Source organism: Camellia sinensis, chromosome 6 (assembly GCF_055761805.1).
Source record: "Camellia sinensis isolate YWXY chromosome 6, ASM5576180v1, whole genome shotgun sequence".
NCBI classification, from domain to species: Eukaryota; Viridiplantae; Streptophyta; class Magnoliopsida; order Ericales; family Theaceae; genus Camellia; species Camellia sinensis.
In genome coordinates, this window is record NC_138966.1 from 3892692 (window position 1) to 3900000 (window position 7309).

Here is a 7309-nt window from a genome sequence, read left to right on the forward strand (position 1 = left end):
GCATGCCATGCCACGGCCAATGCAGCCCAGCCAAAGCCAGCAGCATGCCATGCCAAGGCCAAGGCCCGCAGCATGCCATGCCACGGCCAAGGCAGCCCAGCCAAAGCCAGCAGCATGCCATGCCAAGGCCAAGGCCAGCAGCATGCCATGCCACGGCCAAGGCAGGCCAGCCAAAGCCAGCAGCATGCCATGCCAAGGCCTAGGCCAGCAGCATGCCATGCCACGGCCAAGGCAGGCCAGCCAAAGCCAGCAGCATGCCATGCCAAGGCCAAGGCCAGCAGCATGCCATGCCAAGGCCAAGGCCAGCAGCATGCCATGCCACGGCCAAGGCAGCCCAGCCAAAGCCAGCAGCATGCCATGCCAAGGCCAAGGCCAGCAGCATGCCATGCCACGGCCAAGGCAGCCCAGCCAAAGCCAGCAGCATGCCGTGCCAAGGCCTAGGCCAGCAGCATGCCATGTCACGGCCAAGGCAGGCCAGCCAAAGCCAGCAGCATGCCATGCCAAGGCCAAGGCCAGCAGCATGCCATGCCAAGGCCAAGGCAGGTCAGCCAAAGCCAGCAGCATGCCATGCCAAGGCCTAGGCCAGCAGCATGCCATGCCACGGCCAAGGCTGCCCAGCCAAAGCCAGCAGCATGCCATGCCACGGCCAAGGCAGCCCAGCCAAAGCCAGCAGCATGCCATGCCAAGGCCAAGGCCAGCAGCATGCCATGCCACGGCCAATGCAGCCCAGCCAAAGCCAGCAGCATGCCATGCCAAGGCCAAGGCCCGCAGCATGCCATGCCACGGCCAAGGCAGCCCAGCCAAAGCCAGCAGCATGCCATGCCAAGGCCAAGGCCAGCAGCATGCCATGCCACGGCCAAGGCAGGCCAGCCAAAGCCAGCAGCATGCCATGCCAAGGCCTAGGCCAGCAGCATGCCATGCCACGGCCAAGGCAGGCCAGCCAAAGCCAGCAGCATGCCATGCCAAGGCCAAGGCCAGCAGCATGCCATGCCAAGGCCAAGGCCAGCAGCATGCCATGCCACGGCCAAGGCAGCCCAGCCAAAGCCAGCAGCATGCCATGCCAAGGCCAAGGCCAGCAGCATGCCATGCCACGGCCAAGGCCAAGGCCAAGGCAGCCCAGCCAAAGCCAGCAGCATGCCATGCCAAGGCCTAGGCCAGCAGCATGCCATGCCACGGCCAAGGCAGGCCAGCCAAAGCCAGCAGCATGCCATGCCAAGGCCAAGGCCAGCAGCATGCCATGCCAAGGCCAAGGCCAGCAGCATGCCATGCCACGGCCAAGGCAGCCCAGCCAAAGCCAGCAGCATGCCATGCCAAGGCCAAGGCCAGCAGCATGCCATGCCAAGGCCAAGGCCAGCAGCATGCCATGCCACGGCCAAGGCAGCCCAGCCAAAGCCAGCAGCATGCCATGCCAAGGCCAAGGCCAGCAGCATGGCATGCCACGGCCAAGGCAGCCCCGCCAAAGCCAGCAGCTTGCCATGCCACGGCCTAGGCCAGCAGCATGCCATGCCACGGCCAGGGCAGGCCAGCCAAAGCCAGCAGCATGCCATGCCAAGCCCTAGGCCAGCAGCATGCCATGCCACGGCCACGGCAGCCCAGCCAAAGCCAGCAGCATGCCATGTCAAGGCCAAGGCCAGCAGCATGCCATGCCACGGCCAAGGCAGCCCAGCCAAAGCCGGCAGCATGCCATGCCAAGGCCAAGGCCAGCAGCATGCCATGCCACGGCCAAGGCAGGCCAGCCAAAGCCAGCAGCATGCCATGCCACGGCCTAGGCCAGCAGCATGCCATGCCACGGCCAAGGCAGGCCAGCCAAAGCCAGCAGCATGCCATGCCAAGGCCTAGGCCAGCAGCATGCCATGCCACGGCCAAGGCTGCCCAGCCAAAGCCAGCAGCATGCCATGCCAAGGCCTAGGCCAGCAGCATGCCATGCCACGGCCAAGGCAGGCCAGCCAAAGCCAGCAGCATGCCATGCCAAGGCCAAGGCCAGCAGCATGCCATGCCACGGCCAAGGCAGCCCAGCCAAAGCCAGCCGCATGCCATGCCAAGGCCAAGACCAGCAGCATGCCATGCCACGGCCAAGGCAGCCCAGCCAAAGCCAGCAGCATGCCATGCCAAGGCCAAGGCCAGCAGCATGCCATGCCACGGCCAAGGCAGGCCAGCCAAAGCCAGCAGCATGCCATGCCAAGGCCTAGGCCAGCAGCATGCCATGCCACGGCCAAGGCTGCCCAGCCAAAGCCAGCAGCATGCCATGCCACGGCCAAGGCAGCCCAGCCAAAGCCAGCAGCATGCCATGCCAAGGCCAAGGCCAGCAGCATGCCATGCCACGGCCAATGCAGCCCAGCCAAAGCCAGCAGCATGCCATGCCAAGGCCAAGGCCAGCAAGCATGCCATGCCACGGCCAAGGCAGCCCAGCCAAAGCCAGCAGAATGCCATGCCAAGGCCAAGGCCAGCAGCATGCCATGCCACGGCCAAGGCAGGCCAGCCAAAGCCAGCAGCATGCCATGCCAAGGCCTAGGCCAGCAGCATGCCATGCCACGGCCAAGGCTGCCTAGCCAAAGCCAGCAGCATGCCATGCCACGGCCAAGGCAGCCCAGCCAAAGCCAGCAGCATGCCATGCCAAGGCCAAGGCCAGCAGCATGGCATACCACGGCCAAGGCAGCCCAGCCAAAGCCAGCAGCATGCCATGCCAAGGCCAAGGCCAGCAGCATGCCATGCCACGGCCAAGGCAGCCCAGCCAAAGCCAGCAGCATGCCATGCCAAGGCCAAGGACAGCAGCATGCCATGCCACGGCCAAGGCAGCCCAGCCAAAGCCAGCAGCATGCCATGCCAAGGCCAAGGCCAGCAGCATGCCATGCCACGGCCAAGGCAGCCCTGCCAAAGCCAGCAGCATGCCATGCCAAGGCCTTGGCCAGCAGCATGCCATGCCACGGCCAAGGCAGCCCAACCAAGGCCAGCAGCATGCCATGCCAAGGCCTAGGCCAGCAGCATGCCATGCCACGGCCAAGGCAGCCCAGCCAACGCCAGCAGCATGCCATGCCAAGGCCTAGGCCAGCAGCATGCCATGCCACGGCCAAGGCAGCCCAGCCAAAGCCAGCCGCATGCCATGCCAAGGCCAAGGCCAGCAGCATGCCATGCCACGGCCAAGGCAGCCAGCCAAAGCCAGCAGCATGCCATGCCAAGGCCTAGGCCAGCAGCATGCCATGCCCCGGCCAAGGCAGGCCAGCCAAAGCCAGCAGCATGCCATGCCAAGGCCTAGGCCAGCAGCATGCCATGCCACGGCCAAGGCAGCCCAGCCAAAGCCAGCAGCATGCCATGCCAAGGCCAAGGCCAGCAGCATGCCATGCCACGGCCAAGGCAGCCCAGCCAAAGCCAGCAGCATGCCATGCCAAGGCCAAGGCCAGCAGCATGCCATGCCACGGCCAAGGCCAAGGCCAAGGCAGCCCATCCGAAGCCAGCAACATTCCATGCCAAGGCCAACGCAGCCCAGCCAAAGCCAGCGGCATGCCATGCCAAGGCCAAGGCCAGCCGCATGTCTTGCCACGGCCTTGTCCCGCAGCGTGGCGTGCCTTGGCCTTGGGCTAGAACATCGCATGCCACGCCCTTGGCAAGCAATCCTGTCCCTCGTGTAATTGCCATTTGGTTTGGCTTTGACTTACGTATATGTTGCCCTGCGAAATGCTTGTCCCTCGGGTAATAGCCGTTTGGTTGCCTTTGGACTTGCGAACACGTTGCTAGTGCTTTCCCCAGTGGAAGCTTGTTGTGAAAAGTATGTCCCTCGGAAGTTGCCTGTTGCGTTTGTTATTTGCATTCGAGCTATCCGATGCTTGCTCGGTTTCTCTAAGAGTTTTTGCACGTTCGTCGGGCTTTTTAATTATTTATTTACTCATAAAAATTATAATAAAATAAATTAAAAATAAAAAAATAATTAAAAAAATTACTATAATTACTAGTGCCTCATCTTATAATTGTTGGAATTTTTCTAGAATTTTTTGAGTATTTTTAGTAATTTTTATTATTTTTTAAGTATTAAAATTGAAATAAATTAAAATAAAATATTCCGGTGGCCAAATATTTTTTTATAATTTTTTTTTATGGTGTATTAAATTATTTCATACAACTTTCATGTTGAAAGTTTTGGCAAAAAACCATTACTTTTTAAAAAAACCCCATTATGACTCCTCGAACATGGTTGATGTTTCCTCCTGCCAGATTGAAAAGGGCTTAACAGGCTATTATAAGGGGGGGGCACCTCCCTTAAGGCTGGCCAGCATGGCCAGGCCACAGGCCACGCCTATGCCTAGGCGGGCGCTTGGCACATGCCATCGCTTGGCTTGTGGCATTGGCTTGTGGCATCGAAACTACATAGCCAAGCACGGGATGCGTCGAGTGGCGGCCCGCGGTGGTGGCGGTGGCACGTTGGCCTAGGCCAGCATGCCATGCCACAGCCTTGGCCAGCAACATGGCATGCCAAAGCCTTGGCCAGCAGCATGCCATGCCCTGGCCTTGGCAAGCATGTCATGCCACGGCCTTGGCCAGCAGCATGCCATGCCACGGCCTTGGCCAGCAGCATGCCATGCCCCGGCCTTGGCCAGCAGCATGCCATGCCCCGGCCTTGGCCAGCATGTCATGCCACGGCCTTGGCCAGCAGCATGCCATGCCACAGCCTTGGCCAGCAGCATGCCATGCCACAGCCTTGGCCAGCAACATGGCATTCCAAAGCCTTGGCCAGCAGCACGCCATGCCCCGGCCTTGGCAAGCTTGTCATGCCACGGCCATGGCCAGCAGCGTGCTATGCCCCGGCCTTGGCCAGCAGCGTGCCATGCCACGACCTTGGCCAGCAGCTTGCCATGCCCCGGCCTTGGCCAGCATGTCATGCCACGGCCTTGGCCAGCAGCATGCCATGCCACGGCCTTGGCCAGCAACATGGCATGCCAAAGCCTTGGCCGGCAGCATGCCATGCCGCGGCCTTTGCCAGCAGCATGGCAAGCCCAAGCCTTGGTCAGCAGCAGCATGCCATGCCAACGCCTTGGCCAGCAGCATGCCTTGCCACGGCCTCGTCCAGCAGCATGGCATGCCACGCCACGGCCTCGGCCATCAGCATGCCTTGCCACGGCCTCGGCCATCAGCATGCCTTGCCACGGCCTCGGCCATCAGCATGCCTTGCCACGGCCTCGGCCATCAGCATGCCTTGCCACGGCCTTGTCCAGCAGCATGGCATGCCCGGCCTTGGCCAGCAGCATGTCATGCCACGGCCTTGGCAAGCATGCCAAGCCACGGCCTTGGCAAGCATGCCATGTCCCTCGGGTAATTGTACAAGTTGCCTTGCGAAATGCATGTCCCTCGGTTAAATTGCCATTTGGTTGGCTTTGGCGTGCGAACGAGTTGCCTGTGCTTTCCTTGTGGAAGCTTGTTGCGAGAAGTATGTCCCTCGAAAGTTGCCTGTTGCGTTTGTTATTTGCATTCGCGCTAACCGGTGCTTGCTCGGCCTCTCTAAATGTTTTCGCGCGTTCGTCGGGCTTCTTGGTCCTTCGGGGGGTGATTCGTTTTGGGGGGCTGGTGCACAGTGTATGTCGTGGCGCGTGAGTTGTGTTCGGTTTGTGCGAGTTGGACGGATCCCTGCCTGTGCAGCGAACTCCACTGGTGCATTCCTCCATGTCCCTCGGGTTGTCTTCGACTCGCCTTCGGGTTGCCTGCGCTTCCCTAGTGGAAGGTGCCTTGCGAAAAGCGTGTCCCTCGGGTAATTGCCATTTGGTTGGCTTTGACGTTCGAACGAGTTGCCTATGCTTTCCTAGTGGAAGCTTGTTGCGAAAAGTATGTCCCTCGAAAGTTGCCTGTTGCGTTTGTTATTTGCATTCGCGCTAACCGGTGCTTGCTCGGCCTCTCTAAATGTTTTCGCGCGTTCGTCGGGCTTCTTGGTCCTTCGGGGGGTGATTCGTTTTGGGGGGCTGGTGCACAGTGTACGTCGTGGCGCGTGAGTTGTGTTCGGTTTGTGCGAGTTGGACGGATCCCTGCCTGTGCAGCGAACTCCACTGGTGCATTCCTCCATGTCCCTCGGGTGATCGCCTTTAGGTTGTCTTCGACTCGCCTTCGGGTTGCCTGCGCTTCCCTAGTGGAAGGTGCCTTGCGAAAAGCGTGTCCCTCGGGTAATTGCCATTTGGTTGGCTTTGACGTTCGAACGAGTTGCCTATGCTTTCCTAGTGGAAGCTTGTTGCGAAAAGTATGTCCCTCGAAAGTTGCCTGTTGCGCTTGTTACTTGCATTCGCGCTAACCGGTGCTTGCTCGGCCTCTCTAAATGTTTTCGCGCGTTCGTCGGGCTTCTTAGTCCTTCGGGGGGTGATTCGTTTTGGGGGGCTGGTGCACAGTGTACGTCGTGGCGCGTGAGTTGTGTTCGGTTTGTGCGAGTTGGACGGATCCCTGCCTGTGCAGCGAACTCCACTGGTGCATTCCTCCATGTCCCTCGGGTGATCGCCTTTAGGTTGTCTTCGACTCGCCTTCGGGTTGCCTGCGCTTCCCTAGTGGAAGGTGCCTTGCGAAAAGCGTGTCCCTCGGGTAATTGCCATTTGGTTGGCTTTGACGTTCGAACGAGTTGCCTATGCTTTCCTAGTGGAAGCTTGTTGCGAAAAGTATGTCCCTCGAAAGTTGCCTGTTGCGCTTGTTACTTGCATTCGCGCTAACCGGTGCTTGCTCGGCCTCTCTAAATGTTTTCGCGCGTTCGTCGGGCTTCTTAGTCCTTCGGGGGGTGATTCGTTTTGGGGGGCTGGTGCACAGTGTACGTCGTGGCGCGTGAGTTGTGTTCGGTTTGTGCGAGTTGGACGGATCCCTGCCTGTGCAGCGAACTCCACTGGTGCATTCCTCCATGTCCCTCGGGTGATCGCCTTTAGGTTGTCTTCGACTCGCCTTCGGGTTGTCTGCGCTTCCCTAGTGGAAGGTGCCTTGCGAAAAGCATGTCCCTCGGGTAATTGCCATTTGGTTGGCTTTGACGTTCGAACGAGTTGCCTGTGCTTTCCTAGTGGAAGCTTGTTGCGAAAAGTATGTCCCTCGAAAGTTGCCTGTTGCGCTTGTTATTTGCGTTCGCGCTAACCGGTGCTTGCTCGGCCTCTCTAAATGTTTTCGCGCGTTCGTCGGGCTTCTTGGTCCTTCGGGGGGTGATTCGTTTTGGGGGGCTGGTGCATAGTGTACGTCGTGGCGCGTGAGTTGTGTTCGGTTTGTGCGAGTTGGACGAATCCCTGCCTGTGCAGCGAACTCCACTGGTGCATTCCTCCATGTCCCTCGGGTAAATGCCTTAAGGTTGTCTTCGACTCGCCTTCGAGTT